This window comes from Equus caballus, chromosome 14 (assembly GCF_041296265.1).
Source record: "Equus caballus isolate H_3958 breed thoroughbred chromosome 14, TB-T2T, whole genome shotgun sequence".
Classification (NCBI taxonomy): Eukaryota; Metazoa; Chordata; class Mammalia; order Perissodactyla; family Equidae; genus Equus; species Equus caballus.
The window spans coordinates 99,796,648-99,820,758 of NC_091697.1; the positions used below are offsets into that span (position 1 = coordinate 99,796,648).

Genomic DNA, 24,111 nt, shown 5'->3' on the forward strand with positions numbered 1-24,111 from the left:
ATGGCACATATATTAATATCAATAAAATAGACTCTAAGAAAAAGAGCATCACTGAAGATAAAGAGAGATACTTTGTAATGATAAAAGAGTCAATTCTTCAGATAGACATCCATCGTAAATGTACACGTGCTAATGACAGAGCCTAAAATGGACAGAATTAAAAGAATAGACAAGTCTACAATCACAGTGAGAAACTTTAGCATCTCTTTCTCAGCAATTGATAGAAAAACTAAACAAAATTTTAGTCAAGGTATAGAGGATTTATGATTTAATTTATATTTATAGAATAATACATCACCTAACCTGGAAAATATTGCTTCTTTTCAAGTACACATGGTACATGAGCCACGATAAACCATATGCCTGGTCATAAAAGAAGTTTCAATAAATGTAGAAGGACTGCAGTCATACAGAGTATCTCACCACAATGAGATTAAATTAGAAATCGTCGACAATAAGATATTTAGGAAAATACTAAATACTTTGAAATTAACACACTTGTAAATAATTAACGCACTTCTAAATAATCCATGGGTCAAATGAAAAAAAAATCATAAAGGTAATTATAAAATATCTCATACATAACAATAATAAAAATACAACAAAATAAAATTTGTGGGATACAGCAGGAAAAATTGTAGCTTTAGGTGTATATTTTTTAAAAAAAGAAATGTCTAAAATTAGTGACCTGAGTTTCAATCTTTAGAAGAGCAAAGTAAACTCAAAGCAAATCAAAGGAAGGAAGTAACAAAGATGAGAGCAAAATCAGCCAAATAGAAAGTAGACAAACTAGAGAAAAAATAAGCCAAAAACTGATTTTTTGAAAAGACCAATACAACTGATGAACCTCTAGTGAGATTGATCAAGTAAAATAGAATAAAAATCACGAAAACCAGAAATGAAGAAGGGATTATCACTAAAGATCCTACAGACATTAAAATGATAATAAGCTTATAAACAACTGTACAGCAAACATTTAACAATTCAGATGAAATGGATAAACTCCAGAAAAGAACAAGTACCAAAGCCCACTAAAGAAATAAATCTCTAAATAGCTTATCTTTACAGAAACTCGTTGTGGTTGAAAACCTTCTCACAAAGGAAACTCCAGGTCCAGATGGCTTCACTGCTAAACTGTATAAAATACATAAAGAAGAAATAATACCAATCCTACGCAAAGTCTTTCCAAAAATAGAAGAGGTATAGACACTTCTCTACTCATTTTATGAAGGCATAATTATCTTGATAACAAAACCAGACAAAGTACAAGAAAAGAAAACTAGAAGTCAATATCCCTCAAGAACATAAACACAAAAGTCCTTAACAAACTTTCAGCACAATGGGGCTGGCCCCAAGGCACAGTGGTTAAGTTCCTCCACTCCGCTTCGGTGGCCCAGGGTTTGCAGGTTTGGATCCAGACACACCGCTCATCAAGCCACACTGTGGTGGTGTCCCACATACAAAATAGAGGAAAATGGGCACAGATGTTAGCCCAGTGACAATCTTCTTCAAGCAAAAAGAGGAAGATTGGCAATAGACGTTAGCTCAGGGCCAATCTTCCCCACTAAAAAAATAAATAAATAAAAATAAAATTCCATTAAAAAATAAACTTTCACAAAGTGAATCTAGCAATATGTAAGAATGTCAAGACATAACCAAGTGGGTTTATCACAAGAATGCAAAGTTAGTTCAACATTCAAAACTCAATTTAATTCACCACATTGACTAAACAAAAGAGAAAAAAATACCGTTTTTCAATAGATGTAGAAAAAGGATTTGAAAAATTCAACACCCATTGACGATTAAAAACTCTCAGCAAACTGCGAATAGAAGCAATGTTCCTATCCCGATAAAATGCATGTAAAAAGTTCCTTGGGTAACATCACACTTAAAGGGGAAACATTGTATTTTATAAAACTTAAGGGCAATTTAAGGTTTTTAGAAATAGGCTGAAGTGCCAGGGTGGGAAGCAGAAGCAGTGCCACACAGGAGTTGAGAACACAGCACGAAGCTATCCTGCCGGCAACTGGGATCTTTCATGCTACTTTTTTTAACGACTTTACTGTGTGTGTGTGTGTGTGTGTTTGTGTGTGCAATTGCACCCCTTAATTAGAATTCTAGATTATTAAAAATATACAAGAATGATCCTTAAGACAGAAGAGACTACTCTGAGTAAAGAAAGGAAATTCCTGACTCTTATGCATAAAGTTTACATCTTCATTATTATTTTCCCTTTTTCATATAAAGTAAGCTACATTTTTTGGACTCTCTGGGCATTGTGCCCAATTTAGCTTAATTTTTTTTCATCTGTTCAGTCTTTTCTGAGTAGATTGTGACTGATAACTTTAAATGATAATTTAGCATTACCTCATCATTTTTACACCCCCTTTCAAACTAGAATTATGACTAAGACTAAAATGTGTTAGGCAGGAAACACATTTTCTGTCCAGTCCACAAATATTTTAAGTAAAGGACACGTCAAAGTTGAACCTTCAAGAGCAATTTTCTTAATTAGCTTAATTAGTAATGATTGTGTTCAAATCTAGCATATCAGTTCAAGAAACGCTTTAAAACATGAAAGGCTTCAATAACGAAAAAAATTTAAATTACAGGTTATTAATTCCTATATCCTACTCTAATTTCAATCTTCATTAGATGGCTTCAAATTTTGTTCTTACCAAAACAAATCCCCAAATTTAAATAGTAACATTTTTACTGGTAACGTTTTCTACAAACATGCCAAAAATATTTTTATCTGCTAGATATACTAAAACGGGTCCACAAACATAAGGGGAATAAAACAAGAAGATAGTCTATTTTTAACTCAACCGTTTCCTTTTGTTTTAACAAGTGGTTTAGGGTTGGACTCGGCCCTACAGGCTCCACCTCCAGCTTCTAATTGTAAAAAGCAGTCTTCATAAACACAGCAAAAATACCCAGCTTCCAAAAGAAACTTAGCCTAATTCACAGCTTTGCAAAGGGCCCACTCTGTTATTTATGTTTAACTGTGAACAGATGAATTAGAAAAAGTGTGGAGTACATTTATGTCCCATGTCACCTTCTCAGTGGCTCCTGGTGGCAGAAACACAGGACTGAAGTTATCTATGGCAACCTTAGGAATTCCCATGATTCCTCCAAATTATAATTCTTTTACACCAAGCTGAAGAATTGACTGTTAAAGAACTGGGGACATGACCTCTTAGAGAAAAAGGCTCTAGGACAGTATAACCTTAGTGTTAAGGTTACTGAACCCCAATTTGCTGATCCAATTTTATCACTTCACTCACTTAACAAATATTTTGAAGACTTACTGGCACATTTCATAAGAGTTTCAAATAAATTTAGGGTAATAAACATGGATCTTCCTGCCAGAAATATTAGAAATTTTTAAACCCTTTTTAAACCCAAATGGGTAGATAACACGTCTGCTCTCCAGCCTAGTTCAGGCCACTTGACATCTACACCACCTTATTGCTTCTTGCCCTTAATCTTAGCTGAGTTACAATCATTCCTTTGGGGCCAAGTACTTAGTTTTCTGCTCAGCCATGGGAGATAAAAATGTTGCCTGGAAAACAGAGCACAAAATCAACTAAGACAGTGAGATTTGTCAGAGGAAATGGATAGGGCTAATAAAAACAAAACAAAAAGAAGTAAAAACAGGGATTCTTTTTCATCTCCTCTTTCATCCATCCCCCCAAATCAATCCCTCTTTATCGAGAAATCCAAGGAAAAGGTGAATAGATGAATTCTTCTTAATCAAGTCACCTCCATCCTATTCCAGGTAAGAGCTGCCTAAATAAAAACCCAAATGCGGGGCTGGCCCCGTGGCCGAGTGGTTGGGTTCGCGCGCTCCGCTGCAGGCGGCCCAGTGTTTCGTTGGTTCGAGTCCTGGGCGCGGACGTGGCGCTGCTCGTCAAGCCATGCTGAGGCAGCGTCCCGCGTGCCACAGCTAGAAGGACCCATAGCGAAGAATATACAACTATGTACCGGGGGGCTTTGGGGAGAAAAAGGAAAAAAAAAAATGAAATCTTTAAAAAAAAAAAAAAACCCAAATGCTCTTTCTACAGTTTTTCCCTACCTACTGGTCCTAAGTACATATTCAGCCCGTCTATTGTGTGACGTTTTTCCCACGTATATCCCATAGGCTCTGAAACTTCCTGCTGGGCTAGTGGTACCTGGGCAGACTACGGCATGAGTGAAGACCTTCCCAGAACCTGGCCAAAACACATCAGTGGTTTCAATCTTACTACCAACGGCCCAGGTTAGTTTCTACTACACAAAACAACTGATGGGGACTCAGAAGGCTCTAGATTTTGTATATAATTGCGAGGAGTCAAGCATTTTTGAAACATTAGGTAATTTCTAATCTTGCCAACCCAAATTTACTGATTATCTAGTGGGAGCACAGTATAATATTGATGGGGTATATTTACAAAGAAATCTGTCATACTAAATGAGTAGTAGCCCATCCAATTTATAAATTCAGAGCTACAAAACAGATCTTCATAGGTACACACACATAATATAATAAGCAGGGACTGCTGCAGCCAAATAATTCTTCAAGTTTCTATTTCCAAAGAAAGTTTTTTCTTCCTTTTTTCTATAGTCTATCTTTTAGTTCTCTCTGACTAGCCGAAAGTTAAGGAACCCAGCTTATTGCTAAAATAATTTGCTTTTCTGAAGAAAATCAGGGGACTAAAAGCAAAATTGTGATCTTTATTGTTATTTCAAGAAATTCATTGTAACTCAAAAAAGTCTTACAAATCAAAGAATTAGAGTTTCCCCATTCTACCACACACACTAGCATATGCACAGATGCTATAATAATACCCTTATGCATTAACAATCATTTATAATGGCTGGAAATTCATTTGTCTTAATTGCGTTAAAAGTGTTATCACAATTGAAAACCAAAATTTATTCAAGTGAAAGGAGCAATGGACCATGGAAATTGGAAGAAAAAATTAGTTTAGGACATATACTTCATCTAAAAGTAGAAACTTCTCTCCAAATTCTAGTCTTTTCCTCTTGCAGTTCATAGGCAACAATTTAAAGGCTTTATTAACTGAATAATACCAGCACTGAAGGAATTTTATCTGGATTTCATAGGTATAAGGTAGTAGAAAGTCTCCCCAGTTTAGAGTAAGTAATTCGACCATCAAATTAAAGAGTTCAGACACAAATTGTGAGGCCAAACAAAGGAGAGAATACTTTCAGAATCTCTGGCCTTCCTAGAACTCTTCAAGGGATTCCAATTTCACAAATACTGTATCCCAACATAGCCTTCTCCCTGAAACCCTCTCTTCATTTCCCTTTGATGACAACACTATTCCCGCACTTTTCTCCTAAAACTCTAGATGTCTTAGCTGCTTTAGTTAACTCTTCTTTCTGTACCTACCTCTTAAATATTTATATTCCCCAGAATCCTGTCTTCAACCATTATTATGCCTCACTTTACTCAGTCTTCTACTAATTAAGCATGGCTTCAGGTTTCACATGCTTCACATGCTTAGATACGAGTCTGAATCTCCGACCAAGATCACTCTATTGAAGTTAGATAGATTCACATCTCCAACTGGCTGTCCCACAGCATCTCAATTCAATGTGTCCAAAATACAATCCATTATATTTCACCGAATCTGCTCACCCTCATGTATTTTATGTGTTAGTTTAAGGTATTAAAATTCATTTAGAACACTGTCTTGTATACAATAAAAATTTATTGAATGCATGAAACTAGTCAGTTGGTCAATAACTATTAATTGAGTACATTAGTATAGCCAGGCACTGTGCCAGGTGTTAGGGAATATACGTATAAGCAAGAAAGACAAAGTCCTTGCCCTCATGGAATTCATCCAATGGAGAAGACAGCCATTAAATAAAGAATTACACGTGTAATTAATTTTTTACATTAATTACAAATGTAATGACAAAGGAAATAATAACCCGTCCAATCACCCAAACCAGAAAACTTGAAAAGATCTTCAATATTTTTCTTTCTCTCATGCTCAGTTTTCAACTAGTTCTCAAATCTTATTAGTTTCATTTCTTAAATTTTTCTGATTTATTTCTCTTCAGCATTACTGTCCTGCTCAATTCAGGGTTTCATCATCTCTTTCCTTTAACTGGTCTCCCTGACTGAAATCTCTCTTCTTTATGGCCCTTTCTACAGTATAGATGTGATGGTGTCACAATCCTCCTGAAAACCATTTATGGGTCCCATTTGGCATGAAGAATAAAGCCCCGAATGCACAGTTTTCAGGGTTCTCACAGTCCAGCCCTTCCTTGTCTTTCCAAACTTACTATATGCCCCTCCCCTGTGCCCTGATCCCTAGCCATATCACACCTGCATTCTCTCAGACCTTCCTTGTCTAATACTCGATCTCAGAAAAGTAGAATCGGCTGGAAAACATTGGCGTCCTGGCTGGAGTAGGATTCTAGAGGCCTGGCCAGATCATGTGTAATGAAGCTCATCTTGCTTGAAGCTGCAATAGGTCAAGGAGAGGCGCAGTTATCAGAAGCAGTGTACTTTGAGAATACCAGGTCAGACCAAGAGTAGATAGCTAAAAGTCAAGTCAGTCTTCTAAAATGGAACACACGTCAACCAGGATCCAAAGAATAAAACCAAAAGAACAGAGATTAAAGGTTTCAGAACAAAAAAGTATCTGAAGCAGACAATGAAGAAATGGAACCAGAAGTAGCTTCTAAATTAAGGACAGATGACATCCATAGATTTTTTTTAAATGTGGTTCTCACAGCTGCTGATACTAACATAATAGGAAACATAATCAACCCCAATTTATTCTTTGAGGTTCTTCTCCATGAAAACTGTTTACTCCAACATCTTCATCTCCTAGTAAATCCTTTTCTCCATAATGTTCCCACAGACCTTTGCATATGCCACCATTCTAACAAGTGGCACACTCAGTACCAATTACAGCTAACATACAGCGTGAGGGAGGGGCTATGTCTTATTCATCCTTTTATTCTCAATGGGAACACATAGTAAGTTTGTTAAATTAATGAATAAATATAATGAAATAATAAATGAATGAAGAAATGAGTATAGTAGTCCTAACTTAATGGTACCTAATAAATATAAATATCTGCTATTAAACTTAGAAATTGACTTTGGGAGCTTATTGCTTTTGACTGTAGAATAATTAGGTACAGGATGAGAAACTTAATACTCTTTCTTGGATTTAACTAAAGAATTCAGAAGTGGAACTCAAAAAAAAACATTCAAATAGTCCAAGAAAGGTGCAAATAAATACGATTATAAAGTTTATCAAAATGCCAATATGATGCTGTTCAATAATGTCTTATTTTGCTTTGCTTTTAAATAGTTAGGTCCTACTGAGGCAATGGTATAACAGATATTCCACTCATTAGTTTATTCCTAGCATTAATGGCTTATCCTTCTCTACTTTAACCAACAATCAATTTAACCAAATATTTGCATTACTTGAATAATCATAACTATTATATTAATCTCAAAATCTTTTTGAGAGCATACATAACTGAAATTTTATAATCCTTATGGCACATAATTCAATGCCAACTACCCTTTGGAAATGCAATATAAATTTGATAACACAAAAATAAATGGGTTGGATTAGATTAACTTAGCCCCTTTAGATAAAAATTCTATATTATTACAATTATTTTAGATGAAATAAATAGAAACTATGAGGTATAGTGGAACAGACATTTCACAATGAGAAATGGCAATCTGGCTATATGCCACGTCAGCTAACCTGTCCTTGCCATATGCAGCTGCCTCCCAGTAAGAACTAGCAGTCAGCACCCTTACTTTCTACGCAAACTATGCTCTCAGCATTTTTCCCTGGTCCCATCTTGTACCCATTCCAGATCTCCTGGGAGTTTGACTTTGCTGCGTCTTCTCCTCTCGAACCTACTACTGCTCCTCTGGTTTCCCACCCAAGCCTCTGTCTGTGTTCAGCCCTCAATTTTGCATCCTATAATATCCCAACCTGATCCAACTTGCCATGAGAGACTCTACCTTCTGCTGATCTATGCCGGCAGCTCTGCCACCAAATTTGGTCTTACCCACACAAGAGGGAAATGTGCATAATAACTTGTCAAGGGTCATGGAGTAGGTGGGATGCAGAACCATGTGTCTAAAATATGATACAGTGTGATGTCATAGAAAATCAATAGAACTTAAAGACAAATGGCAGCTCTGAATCCTAATGTTGCCATTTAATGGCTGAGTAAATCAACCTGGACAAAAGGCTGGCCTATGACATACAAGGAGCACTCTCAACACAATACTGTTTATTATGAAAACTTTCCAACTCATACAAAAGTATAAAACCAGTATAATGAACCCCATATGCCCTTCAGCCAGCTCAGGAACTGCAAACATTGGCCAATCTTGTCTCCTCCACTCCTTTGCCAATACTTTTTCCTGAAAATAAACCCCAGGTTATCATATTATTTCATCTGAAATCTTCACTGCTGTATTTTAATAATATAAACTCATTGCTATTATGACACCTAACAAAATTAACACTAATTCCATAAAATCACCTAGTGCCCAATTCATGTTCAAATTTCCCTGATTGTCTCAAATTGTCTTTTAAACTTTTCATAGCTGGTTTCTTGTAAACAAGATCCAACTAAGATCTACACATTCTATGACATTTTTTATCAGATAATACGGGAGAAAGCCTATAATAGGCATTAACTTACCCTTTTAATTCTGTGGTTTGTTGTGAAATTGATGACTTTACTCCACTCAACACAAACCTCTAGACCTATACTTTTCAATATAATAGCCACTAGCCACATGTGGCTATTTAAATTAATTAAAATTAAGTAACATTAACAATTCAGTTTCTCAGCCATACTAGCCACATTTCAAGGGTTCAATAACCACATGTGGCTAGTGGCAGCTATACTGGATGGCAAAGATATAGAATATTTCTTCCATCAGTAAGTGAACAGTCATAGTACATGTTCTACAGCGTCACAGAAAATTCTATTGGGTAATGCTACTCTAAATCCTGAAAAGAAGACATACCTATGCACCAGTGAGACTGCCTCTCACTTCATAGAACTTAGAAAACAAGTCTCACCATAAACCTTTGGTGCAGGGTTGCCGAGGACTCGTTAGAGTCATCCGACACCTACTAGACCATCCCTAGTCCGGGGGCCCTCGACACGGCTCCTCGGGAAGACTTGCCAGCAGGCCTCAACCCACAAATGGGCTATGCTTCTACAGTTTATTTGTAACCTGTTTTGAACTTAAAAACATTTTGTTCAGGTTCCCAGGCTACCCTTAAAAACTCCATCAACTCAAAACATGGCTTAAATTTTATACGAGGAACAATAGGAAAAAAAACTATTATTGCTATTGCTATATTATTGCTATTGTGAGCAGGCCTGGAAACCAAATAATTATGCAAGTGTAATTTCTGCATGTGAAAGTGTTCTTCAGGGTAGAGAAGAAGAGAAGAGAGTGCCACTGGAAACATGTCTCATCCTTTAGTCTCCTTTCTCCACTTCTTGCACAATGGAGAAGAAGGAGCAAAGAGGAAAGCAGAACGTTGGAGGACACTTCACTCAGGAAGAGCTGTCCCCAGCCAGAGGTTAAACAGCCAATCACATATATGGAATATTTGCAAATGAGTCATTATAAATAAAAATCACACAGTCCAACAGAAGTAATTCCTTCTCACGTATTTAAGCTGAGCAATATAAAGGTTTTGCCTGATTATTCCCCCCTACATCACAGTCTCAAAAGAAAAAAATTTTATATAACGTAGGGTTGGTGTAGGTCTTTCAAGTCTTAGCAAAGAAAGAAATCATAGATCAAAAGATTACTAGATTTGACTATAATTATTTTTTAAATTATGTACGTCAAAAAACACTGCAAACAATGTTATAATACAAAAAACTAGGCAAAATATTTGTAACATACGCAGCAAAGTGCTACCGTTCTTAAATAAAGACTCTCATAAACCAGTGAGAAGTGAACACCTTAACATAAAAATGGACAAAGACGTGGGATAAGCAGTTTATAAAGGAAGAAATACAAACGGCTAAATAAACAGGGAAATTTTCTAACTTCACTGATAAGACAAGAAATATAAGCCAAAACAAAGAGAGAATTTTTTTCCTATCAAACAAGCAAAAAGAAAAAAATTAATTTTAATTGGTAATTTCTAGCACTCATTCTTAGAGCGAGGCCTGCTGGAGAGAACAGAGCTACTGGCACCTCTAAGGTACAACTAGTGTCTTTCTCAGCTCCCAAGAGAAACTGAGCACAACACACTTGAAATAAGTCTTTACTTATTTCCACTGAAAATGCAAAATGCATCACACAAATATAAAATACCATTCTCAATAGTTGTGGTAGAGAATTCTACTAAGGGGATGGGTATGAAAAACGGAAAAATTTGACTTTTTATGTAGTATTACTTTATCTCTATTATATTTCACATTAAGGCATTTTAAAATGAGCCTTTTTAGTTTGCTAGTCTGCATCTTCTCTGCATTGCTTCTTGGCATTGACTCATTAAGTATTCTTCATCTGATTCAAGGCAAAATATGCTTCTGATCAAATATGCACTCCCATGCTCTTTGGCAAGCTACAAACCAAATTAGAAAAATCATAAATCTGGTGCTAAACATTCTGGAGGGATGGTATATGCTATACCTTCCTTATCAGAAAATCACACATATGGATTGCAATATGTCAATAAATTGCGTCTGTGACTTTTCTCACTCCTAATTTTAAAAATCATAGAAAGATCAATAAAATAAGCTATATTACTATATTTGGATTAATAACTAACAAACCTAGCTCCTTACTTCTCAAATGGAAATCATTCAAAACTATTTTGAAAGACACTCAAAATGTACTTGAAATGTACATTTTAATAACCATATCTGCATAAAAGTTAAAAATAAACACATTTGATATCCCAAGGCTGATACCAATTTTAATATCAATAACCACCTATAGAACATGGTTCTTTAAAGAAAGTTTGCTGTTAAATAGCTTATAAAATCATGCTATCACTCTGACTACGGCCCTTCATTTAAGAAAACCTTCACTTTCCCTATTTAAATCAACATATCAAAAATTATCAATTATCACTAACATTTAACCATATATGTAATGTGCATTTTCATACCACAATTTTGTCATTTCACATGAAAATCACTTTTAAAGGTTTTTTTTAGATAATTACAGCATAAACGTCCAATAAACCATGTACATAGTAAACAAAATTCTTTGTATCTCATAGGAATCACGGCCTAAAAATACAATTCTGTGTATGACCATTTAGTAAAATGACCAAAGATCAAATTTGGCAAAATGAGACTTAAGTATACAATTACCATATAATACAATAAATCTTTCAATTCCAGTAACAAAGTACTTTAACCACAATTCTCAGTGTGAGACTAATCATCACAAATTTAAAAATCTAAAAAGAATCTATCTTCATTAAATTATCTATATAAAAGACTCTAAACTCTGTCAAATATATTTTATTAAATAATGGTTAACAAACATTAATTTTCAAAAATGTAATACAATTGTTATTCAATAAATATTTATTTCAGGACCAGTACATGCAAAGTTCTGGGCTATGCACCATGAAGAGCACAAAGATGCATAAGATCTTTCTTGGACTTCTCACAGAAAAAACAATCTCATAGCAAAGAGAAGACACACACATCTCAGAATCACGGAATTTCACAGCTTGAAGGGATGCTCAGTTTATTTCATCCAATATAGGTAACCACACAGGAGAGATCCTGTGTTGAAAACAGGAAAGTTTCTTTCTGATCTCTTAAAAATTTACCTTTACACCTACATTAAATGATTAGGATTTTCTCTTCACTTGAATTCTTCTGCTTGTGAAATGCCTCTGTGTGCCTTTTACCCAGTTTTCTTTTGTAGTGTTGGTTTTATCATGAATAAAACACACATACACACATAGCAAATATCTATCATCTATCATTTTTTTGCGAATCTTTTAACTGTTGAGATTTTTCCCTTAACGTTATTCATGTTTCGTTGTTGGTTTTTGTTTTCTGGTTTTTGGTTTTTTTTTTCCTTTTTGATAAAGAAAAACCTATAGAGCATTTCTTCACTGATTCTATCTTGAGGCCATTTTTTAAAAAGAATTAGAGAGTCACCAGTGTTTTCATCTACTAGTTGCATGGGCTCATTTAAAAAATGCAATTATTCAGTCCACTGGGGATTTTAGTCTGGGGCATACTGTCAAATAAAGTTTCAATTTAATTCATTTTCCACATACTTATAACATTAAAGGTGAATAGATGGTACCAAAAAACAAAAATTTTTGAAAAGGAAAGAAAAAAGAAAATCACACACAAAACTGAGAACAATTAAGCCAGTCTCAGATTTCTCCACAGCAACTTTCCACACCAGAGGACAACTGACCAGTGTTTGCAGAGTTCCAGAAGAAAGAAACCAGCACCCAAGAGCAGTCTGCCTAACCAAGATGTCTGCAGAGGACAAACAGAACAAAAGACATTCTCAGCAAGAAACAGCCACCCATGAGACCTTTCTCAAGAATTCTACTTAATGATGGAAACTAGACCACTAAAATATGAATCAAAATTCAAGGATGGAAAAGTCAAGGTAAAAAACATCATGGTGAGTATCGAATTCCAGTTCATTATATTCCAGTTAAATACAGAACTAGAATTAAACAATTATAGGCCTTAATTACAAAACAGAATGTAAATGTTATAAAGCTCAAATAAGTAAAAATAATGTTGTAATAAACAAAAATAGGGAGAGGACAGGAAGATAGGGTATATAAGTGCATTTTTCAAAGCAGAGCAATGTACATGGTCTAAACAGAAACGTTTGCTTTAAAACCCTAACACTAACTACGTTATGTTTTTAATAATCTCCTTTCTTAACCTTAGATGGATTTTCCAAAATATATACAGTCACGCATCACTTAACGATGGGGACGAGTTCTGAGAAATGCACTATTAGGCGATTTCATCTTTGTGCAAACATCACAGAGTGTGCGGACACAAACCTACATGGTATTGCCCACTATTCACCCAGGCTCTATAGTACTAATATTATGGGACTACCACAGTATGTGCAGTCATTGACCAAAATGTCATTGAGAAGCATACGACTGTACTACCTCTTGTAGTGAAGAAGTACTTATTTGGAAGTTCCACAGTTCTTTTAGGCACATTTAGTTTCTTTTCCTTTTTATAGATTTAAGTAAAAATAAATGTGATCCTTTTTATTTAAAATAATAGGCATAGTAAGATCAACAGATCCAAAGGAAGGAAAGAAGGGAGGGAAGAGAAAGCAACAATGGAAGGAAGTTGGATTTCTGGTTATCTAACACATTACGGTGGTTATTTGAGCGGTGACTTTTAAATTTCTTCTCTGTATTTTAATTTTTTATAATGAACTTATTATACAAAGGTAATAGGGATTTTTTTCCTCTGCTGTAAAAAATCAAATAGAAAGTAGTCATAAAATGAAGATAAATAACCAAGGTTACAAGGGCATTGTACATCTTTTGGAAAATACAGAAGTGAGTTTGACCTACAAACAACTCACCTGGATATCAAAGTTACAGTTCATAGATTTTGAGCCAAGGGGTGGTCCTCTGGGATCTTTTAACTTCTCGAAAACAGAGCTGTGAGGTGGAAGTCTACTTTGTATTTTCGTACACAACTAAAGTTTTGTGCATATTTAGGAAGTCTGATCTCCTGAGTAAACAAACCCAATGACCTCCTCTCAATCCCCATCCTAAACTGTCCCCTGCAGCAGTTGACTCTGCTAAGGTACCCTCCTTTACACTCTGGGAGAGGCTTCAGTGCCTTGCACACAGCAGCAATGCAAACATTGTCGAGTGATGAATGGGCGTTCTCCTGACTGCTCTCATCTCTGTCAGTGTGCAGGCTCCTTCCCACGCTTCTTCCTTCCCTTACCCTCCCACACATAGGCATCCCCCGAGCTTTGGTTCTCACTTCACTCCTCTGCTCAGTCTAATTTCCCTAAATTATCTCATCCACTCCCCAAACTCTAGCCCTGGCTTCTCTGCTGAGCTCCAAACCTAAAATTGGAAATATGTGCTAGACATCTCTACAAGGATGCCCTCCAGCATCTGAAATTTGACATGCCAAGGTTGAATCATCTCCCCAACCTCCCACCCTACCCATCCAACATCCTACTTGCCAACATGCATCTCCCCTTGCATCTCCAATGGGGGCAATGGTAAAACATTCAGCTTCCCAAAAACCTGGGTGTTGTCTTTAACTCCTTCCTCTCCTTTGTGTCCACACCTTTTATACCTTCATAATGTCTCTCACACACATTCCATCCTCCCCACCCACACTGACATCATCTAATGCAAAAGCAGCGCAGTATGATGAAAAGAACACCAGGTTTGGACTCAAAAACCCTAGGATTTGAGGACCAGCTTTGCTCTGACTTTGTTTTGAGACCTTGTACACATTACCTAACATAATTTTAGTAGAAATCTTTAAATCATATGGTCTGCAATTTGCTCTCCTTTGCCAAAAGAACAAAACCAAAACTCCTCAGCATGGATTTCAAGGTGCTCTGTTATGTGACTCCACCTTGGCTCTCTGCTCTCACCTCCCAGTGCATCCCCTCTATCTTCCACGTTCTATCAAGCCACGACCCTATAATTTCCTCTCCCCAAATACACCCTGCATTTATGCTGTTCCCTCCAGTCTAGAATTTCCACTTTGGGAAACCTCTCCTTCGAGGTCCAATTAAATATCATCTTCTCAATAATACTTCCACTGATTCTTCAACAAGGTAAATGGCCCACACTCTACCTTGTAAATAGAAGGGTTTTTATAATTCTCTCTCTTCAACTAGATTATATAAATTCTCAAAGGACAGAGACTGTGGAGTATTCACCTTTGACTCTCCATCACTTACCGAGTCTTAGACACGTTAGGCATTTAATGGACGTATGTAGACCTGAATTGCATAAATGAGTCCCCTTTAACTCTTTTAATTTCAAAACAGAATTAGAAGCATATGGAAAGTCAAAACTATATAGTGAAAATGTATAAACAATAAGTGATTAGTTGAAGGTATCTTTTTAAATGAAAATGGAGAAAAAAATTTTAAATACATTATTAAGCTTTAAGAGAAACAAAAACATTGTTTGGTGCTCCCTCTGCTGGCTTTGCAGCAGCAACTTAAGAATGTTGAACAACACCACCACAAGGAAGTAAACAGATTCAGTTTATCTGCTCCCTGTATGTACCTCCCGCAAATAACCGGAGTAGAAATTTTTCATTGAGTTCATCTGGAAATAATCCTGTCTGCAAAAAAGGCTGGTCTACAAATATTGTTTATAAAGAGACAAAACCCATCTTACAAGTTTGCTGATAATTCCTGCCAGAATTCCTGTTTATACCTTTGTTTTCTAATTAAACCACCTACTTTATGTATAAACTATTTTAAATTTTAGCTGAAGCTACTGAGAAACAAAGTAGGATGAGATCTTTTTGTTTTCTAACTGATCTATAGTTTTTTAAAACTGATTAGGAACATAAGAGGTTAAATTCTTCTTGTGTTTCTAAACAGAGTTATTCTGAGTACCCTGAAGGCATTTAATTCCAAAACAGGAAGCCACAGAGAGGAACACTTGGTTACACTAATGTTATGCAGATCTTTTGGAACATATTTTCCTAAACACTTGCTGAAAGAACCTTTTCTACACCGCACGCTATCACACGAAGTTGGAGAAGGGTCCCCGTATACCACAGTGCACTTACTGCTGAAATTGCCCTTCATTATTTCTCTATTTTCCTCCACTTTTGTTACTTTAAATGGTCTTGTGCTTGCTCATAAAAAAGAGTAGTAAGAAAATCAGGTTGGGGTCAGGGAACACACCTCAGTTCAGTTGTTTTTGCACATATGTGTACAACAGCTATGCTATGGCTTATGGCAGCCAACTTTTAAAAGAAGGATTTAGAACTGATACCACAGAAAGATTAACCCAACACCAGCAGAGAATCACTGCTAAAGATCAGTCCTCTTTAATAAATTCATGTTTTCTATGCTTTGAACTGTATTATAAAATTTCTTTAATCTAAAACACGTTAAATGAGATTTTGCCCCGTCACTGAAGCAAAGAACAATAGTAAACCATCGGCCAATGGAAAGAGCAGTGGATTCACGTAATTAAGTGGCGTGGACGCTGGAGCTAGCACTGTTACAGAGCAAATCACTCACAGTGTGGCCAGTTCTACTTCCCAACCTCTCAAGGAAGAGTTCAGACTACTAGTGATCAGCAAGGTGCTGCCTGTCATTCCGTGACTGAACAGGTAAACTAGATCGTAGGTCCACTTTAAGTTACAGCTGTAAGGCAGGAAAAAAATACCAAGGTGAGTGCATTTTTCACATGCCACTTGATTTCATATACCATTTCAACGCCATGTTTAAAAATAGCTCTCTTTGTTAGTTTCTGTCTTACTTTGTATTCAGTTATGTTTTAAAGAAAGTAAATGATCACTGAGCAATTATCCTTCTGTGCTGGAAATTAAGGTTTCACGCACATTCTTGATTATCCATAAAAATGAAGTGCAGTAATATTAAAGGCACTAGTCTGGTCAGAAGAAGCCAAATAGGAAAGATTGTATATTTAGATCTGCTTATGGTTTCTTCCAAAGAATTTATGAAAATATTTATTCCATTCTTAACATTGAAGCAGTAAGAATTTTGTTGAAATCAGCTATGAGGACATCAAAATAGTATTTTTAATCCATTCTGCAGAGCTTGGAAATTATTTTTCTTTAAGAAATCTCCATGTGAACAAGAACAAGGGTTTAGCCACTACAGCGTGTATTCTCGTGCTGGGATTTGTCACTGTTCCACTCTACCCAGCCCTGGAAGTGCTGAGACGAGAGACTGGCTGGCGAGCGGCTGCCTCCCTGTTCGGGCCATAGGACAATGGCAGCCAGGCACAGAGGAGGAGGCAGAAGGTCAGAGCACAGAAGGATATTCCCAGGCTCACAGTGACTCTATCAACCAGTACATGGAAACCTCTAAAATGCTGAGCTGCTGTCTTTTGAGCAGGGCTGTCAAATCATTAGATTTGTTTTTGGAATTTCAGTTCATGAATATGTCCTCTAATGTTCAGAGGGCATCCTCACTGAAATGTACGATTACATAGATGACTGTAGCAAAGAAACCTTTACATCCCAAAAGATTTAACAGCAAGTCTTCATCATAGAGTGATTCATTTCACTTTAAATTATTGAATGCTCTACTCCAAAATGATACAACAAGGTTTCAGAGCTGTAAATTAGCTGGCAGTTGAATAATATCTAAAAAAGACATTTTGAAGTATGGAAGAAAAATATTTAGAATGAGAGATTCATTTCCATTTAACATCATATATACCCAATGATGAATGAACACAGGAAACTTATGATGTGGTTTGTTGCAAAATGGAAACAATAGTACCCAATAACAGTTATGCTTCTTGCATTCCTTACAATAACTGGTTTACCCTATTAGCCAAAACCAGAGCAGTAAACTACTGAACAATTTCAGAGAAAATTTCATTTCTGAATGAAACTACTAAACACTTTCTGTAGAGAAAATATCAGGAAGGCCATTTATCAGGCTTCAGCTGTGTCAATGTCATCATGAGCAAGTGTGTGACATTAAACATGGACATCAATAGGTATTCACCATAACTCAGTCCTTTGTAGACTCTGTGACGCAGTATGAACTGATAACAAAAGCAATTCATCTATGTTATGTTTATTTCAAAACACCTACAACATCAGTAAATACTAGACATTTTGAAACAAAAATACACTTAAATGAATATAACTTTATACCACCCTTTAGACCAGCAGGTCTCTAAAGGTATATTTTAGGGTAGACCAGTGCTTAAAAGTTTATTTAATAAAATAATGTTGATTAAGAAAAAACTAGTTTTAAACTGTTATAACTCTATTCTATATATTGCCTTCAGCTAATCCCAATATAGTAGCCAAAATTACTATAGAATCTGGTCAGTTAACATTACTACTAGTTTGGCTGCTAAATCAAATGTTAAATCAGTTTCTTAAATATTATTCACAAAAATTAATTACCTATGTTTAATTTTTTATATTAATATTCTGTAATTGCACAAAGTTTGATCCAAAACTGATAGAAAATATTTTAGCATTAACTAAAAATTTACAGTTAATTTTGAAGAGAGGAGAGGAGAAAATTTCAATATACAGTTAATCTTCTTAATCTTGTAGACAGAAAATAGGCTCTTTCAAAACTATCAGTAAGTGGAGTGTAAATTATTACAATTACCTAGGAAGACTGTTTGGTAGAATCTACTAAACATGAACACATACATAGCCTATGGCTGATCGATTCCATTCCCAGGTTTAACGCAAAAGAAATATGTCCAGACGCTCACCAAAAAAGATACATAAGAATGTTCATAGCAGCACTCTTTGTAATAGCCAAAAAATAAAAAGAACCCAAATTCAGAATATATATACATACAAATGTGGTATATTCACAAGAGGGAAGTGCACACAACAAGTAGAATGAACAAACAACTAACTACATGCAACGTGGATGAATTTTACCAACATGATTGAACAAAAGGAGACAGACACAAAAGAATCTGTAGTGTATAATACATTGACACAAGGTTAAGCATAAAGAGGCCAAATGAATCCAAGTGTGAGAAGTCAGATTACTGGGAAATGTTGGGGAGCAAGTAGTGACTGAAAGTGTCAAGAGGGGTCCTGGGCTTCTGGTGATGTTCTGTTTCTTCACCTGGGCATGGAGCCATGAGTGTGGTTGATTTGTGAACACTCACTGAGCTTTAACAAAACAAAAACAAAAAAATCTGTAGGCAGAAGCAATGGGAGAGCTACTGAAGCCCCCCCCACCCCAGGCATACGTACACACACTGTGATTTAGAATGAATTTCAGAAGGAGACATACGTCTTTTGTGGGAGAGGGAGACAAGTGGGAAGCAGGACCAGGGAGGGAAGCTGAGCAATGGACCTATTAGCAAGCCTCACAAATGTCGTAGAGAAAGAAGAGAAAGGGGCAGGCAGGTTTACCGCAAGAATGAATCCCAATCCCACAAACACAACGTGGAGCAGCCAACCTGAGACATCCATGGAGGGAGTGCTGGGACTGTGGGCTCAGTGGGGTCCCTGTGATAGCAGGACCTCATCTTAGAATGCAAAGGGAAATCACAATTGTTGATCTCTACATACCAGGTCCTGTGGTAAAAGCTTTACAAAGAAATTATTTTACATTTTACTAGACCAAGAGTACAGAAAGAGCTCAGAAGATGTTTATTGAATTTAACTTAATTGCCATAATCCTTACATAATAGGTAGTATTATCCTTGTCTGCAGATAAGGAACATGAGGCCTAGATGAGTTATTTGCACAAAGTTTTAGAAATAGCAAGTGGTGGGAGAAGTTGGTCCTTTTTGTCCTGGGGAGGAGTTGGGAAGAAAGAAGAAAAGCAAAGGCAACCAATCCCTCTGTTTTAATTTAATCTTTCCTCTGCAAAATAAGTTGTGATCTTTAGAAAGCAAGGTTCAATTTAGTTCAACACAGTGCATATCATATTAGATACAGATTTCATCTGAGGATCAAGTTAGGATTCCTCAAACTAAAAGTACTCACACTGGGTGTGAAATAAGGCCTAGATGCCAAGAAAGAGGAGACCCAAACAGCTGGGATTCAACAGCTGCTTCCACAAAGCAGAGCCAAGCTTTCTGCTGATGCCCTTACACATAGGTAAGGGCATCAGCAACACACTGGTGGGAAGGATGGTCTCCCCAAGACCTCCCCCAAACCCAGTCTTTTTATGTCTTGCACCATAAGAACTCTAGGATGAAGCAAAAATGCCTTCCAGAATTGTTCTCTGTGAGTAACTAAAAAAAATATATAAATATACAAATAATCAAAACTATGCCTTGAGAATGTATAGAGGCCAACTTATGTGTAACCTGTATTTTGTGTCAAAAATTTCATTTAAGTCTCTAAAGGAGCACAATTTAACAGTGTTTAATGTTGCATTCTTACTGATATTTGTTTTACCTATTTGGAATCTTGAAAACAAAGCTTCTTTTTTATATGAAATTTTTCTAATTTGGCAAGCAATAGATTTTCTCCTTCTGTTTGTAATGGAGTTGGCAGCCAATAACTTTTGTGTCTAACTTCGTATATTATCTGTGTCAGCAAGAATGAGCACGGGCGGGGGGGCCGGCCTGGTGGCACAGTGGTTAAGTTTGCACGTTCTGCTTCTCGGCGGCCCAGAGTTCACCAGTTCCGATCCCGGGTGTGGACATGGCACCGCTTGGCACGCCATGCTGTGTTAAGTGTCCCACATATAAAGTAGAGAAAGATGGGCGCAGATGTTAGCTCAGGGCCAGGCTCCCTCAGCAAAAAGAGGAGGACTGGCAGTAGTTAGCTCAGGGCTAATCTTCCTCAAAAAAAATAAAGAATGAGCACAGGCCTAGAACTACCAGGGTGTCTTCAGTCTGCTTCCTATAGACTCACAGTGCAATCAGGGTGCAATAGTCTAAAATTACAAAACTTATAACTTTAATATGTTAGATATCTTAATTATAGAATTGTCAATACAAATCCAAAATACACACCACATCAACATCTTAGTATTTTCCGAAGAAACTTATGTAATTCAAACACCAAAGGAAAATAAAAATCTACCACAAAATAGGACTAAAGCTACACATTTCACGTGCCACAAATCTTAAGATATATCTGTCTTATAGCTGTATGAGTAAAATTTGGGTCAATCACTTGACCAATACTTCCTGTAGAAAATTGATCAATAACAAAATTCATAAGGCACAGAACTTCATGTATCAGAAAGATTGCTAAGTGTGTGAAGTCACTACATGTCCACAGAATCCTATTTCACTAGTGCCTGCCTTCCATTAAAAGAATATGTTGGCTTCTGAATAATATGAAAACAAGACTTGTGTACTGAGTATTCACTTTAAGGAACACCTGTTTAAGGAAACTTACAGGAAACTTTAAACTCCAGTTTTGGTCTCCAACCTAATTAATGATCCTTCTCAGCTTCTATTTTCTGCTTATTTGGTTAGCAAGTGTTCTGTGTCCCCATCAAGTCCTTGGTAAGAACTTAACATGATCCAGGCAAAAGACAGACCCTGCAGAGACCCACTGAAGACCTCCCTCCAGGGGGCAGGCAGCGCCCAGTCAACACTTTAGGGATGCTGGTCCAACCAGTTCTGAGTCCCAAAGATCTGTTTCTTCTTTCAAGAACACAGGGCCAAGGACAGAGCCAGAGGAGGCCCATGGGTGGCGCTCAGGAAGCCCTAGTCCCTGACTGCTGCCGCCTAGAAAGAGACTGGCAGCATGGGCTGATACACAGCAGGTGGGTACATGTGCAGGGAGAGGGGTTGGGGGAGAGGGGGCGGTCAAAGCAACAGCACTTGTTTATATAACAAATATTTAGAAAAAAGGAAGTCATTGTCTCTTTAAAAAGAAAAGATCTATTAGTACATTGAGTGTAGGGTGGGGATTGACTAGTGATTGATTGACAAAGCAATGTAAATTCCATAACCACCCCATTTGCATGGATATTGATTGCAGCGGGCTTCAAAAGACTGATTACGCTGCTTCCCAGATTTGAAATGAGTGTCTTGTACCCTGGCCCCACCGAAAAACCAAGAGAGCAAATGTTAAAGAACTTAAATATGCACATGTGAAAATGTATTTATGATTAATGATAATTTATTAAGTGCAATACTGTGCTAAATTAATATATGCAGAGTAAGACTGCCTTGTGCTGATGGGATTATCTTGTTTATGATTACTGTTATTGACTTTAAAAGAGCTCCATCACTATTTTCTGAACAAGAGGCATGTCTAATATACACAATGCAAAACATTTGGATATTGACTACATTGTCATTGTTAATCTGATGTAGGTTCAGTCACTGTAATTAAGGGTCCTCTGTATCTATAAATGTCATTCCATTTATAACAAAGAATATACAGAAATAAATTTAAATACAGATTTATTATTTCTGATTAAAAATAAACATACAACGTAAATTATAACACTTTATCAATTAATAATTATACCAATATCCTTTAAATAAGTTACAGCTCAACTAAAATTATTCAATATATAAATAATCATTTCTTTAAAATTAATTATGAAATATTTTATCAATCAATGTACTTTTTAAATTTATTAAACTACCATGAAACAGAAGACAAACTGCCTCCATTCTTTTCTTTGGGGAGCTAAAGGTTTTTTTTCCTTCTTAAATAACTTATTCAGGTTTGGCTGACAAATATTTAGATTTTTCTAGGTTTTTTTTTTTTTTCCAATGAGTAATCTGAGAAAATATAAATCTAGGTGAGGCTGCAGTTTGAACCACTCTAAGAGCTTTTTCTTCTTTTGGTGAGGGAAAGAAGACCTACCAGTGAGCAGGGTTTTGTCTAGTTTTTGGTTCATAGTTGACGTCAGTTCAAGTTTCTACTTAAATCCAAATTAAATTAAATTAAATTAAATTAAATATGTAATGCTGTCTTATTGCTCTTCTTAGGGTTCATTGTTCTACTTGACTTCAATGCTGGCGACAATCTACGTGTTGTGGGTGAGCCGCACAAAGGTCCGTGCAGTTTGGTCAAGCTGACTTGCTGGGGGGACTTTCTGAAGGAGAACTATCTGCTCAGTACTTGTGAGCTCATATTGTTCATACAGTTCACCAGGACTGTTTCCATAAATCTTATTCAATTCTAAATGACCTGAAAAATGTTCACGGTCCCATTAGCTAAAGGCTTTGTCTTTAGGTCAAATCAAGTGTGGAAGTCTAGAAACAATGATCCCTTTATTCACACAGTGTTCATTAAAACTAACATTAGGAAATAATTAAAAAGAAAAAGCTGTGCTCAATTAAAAAAAATAAGTTCACTATTACCATATATCTATTTCTTTAGATATTAAAATACTAAACTTAAGGAAAGACATGATTTATTCTTGTGTCTCAAAATTGATTAATCTAAATTAAAAGTATTCAACACCTTTACCTGGCCTTAGCTTTTGAGAACCTGAACTGAAAGATAACTTTCTTGACTGTTTTGAATGAGACAATCAAGACTATAGCAAAATCCAGACTAAACGTCACAGTGCGAAACAAGATTTCCTTAGAACAACAATTCATCCTTTTCCGTATGGTATCTTTATTGCTTTTTGTTGTTGTTAAACCAGTTTTAAGTTGTCCATTCTCTTCTTTCTAGTTCTCTAGCTCCATACATCAATTCTTTCCCAGGCCCACACCACTGTGAATGGAGTATGGTAAACAACACTCCAATTTTACAAGATTGCTTTAGTTTTGTGAGTAATATGAATGATAGTATGGTCAAAAAAAAAATTCTGCTAGAGTAGAAATATGCCCACTATTTTGCATCCTATCAGCCTGACATCTTCAATTACTAAGATGAAGCTAATATAATGGAAATGACTGGAAATGTATTTTAAAATTAAATGAAGAAAATGATTCATGTTTCTAGTTTGGGTTCAGTTTTTATACATGGCCATCTTGTTGCTGAGGTTGAAATTCCTGCAACGTGAATCTCCTGTAAGTCCTCTTGAGACTTCTTTGGGCAAATATTCTGCCGTAATTTAAGGTGGTCCTAGACCTTCTGATAACCCTTTTCACATAATTTAAGCAATTGTGAAAAAGACTTTCTAAATATTTCGGTATTTTACTACTGAATCCTCACAGGTCTGTGACTTTTAATCTTTATTCAGGAATATTTGGGTTTGGAAAAAAGAAAATGTTTTAAAATTTTAACACTAATATTTGGAGGGATAAAGGTCATTAGCATCCATAGTAATAATAATAATACTTTGTATTTACATAGTATTCTTCCTCAAGAAAGAAAATAAAATTCCTTCTCTAACAAAAAAACTCAAGGTTGCCAGAAAATTCTGTTTTACAAAACACATAACAAGCTTAAGATATTTTAGACATAACTGGCTATGATTTTGCAGGAGATTTACTTTTGTTAAATTTAAAA

At 36.1% G+C, this 24,111-nt stretch overlaps 1 protein-coding gene and 1 long non-coding RNA gene across 8 annotated transcripts in view; one reads left to right on the plus strand and one right to left on the minus strand.

Annotated features, from left to right (window-relative positions):
• The window catches only part of ATG10 (autophagy related 10), a 209,429-nt gene that overhangs the window by 99,745 nt on the left and 85,573 nt on the right, over positions 1–24,111 (minus strand). The gene's annotated exons all lie outside the window — the stretch shown is intronic.
• LOC102150809 (uncharacterized) lies at positions 4,140–23,592 on the plus strand. The gene is made up of 5 exons (XR_288344.4): positions 4,140–4,261; positions 11,602–11,776; positions 12,421–12,664; positions 21,338–21,451; positions 22,635–23,592. It is a non-coding gene; the product is annotated as an uncharacterized lncRNA (long non-coding RNA).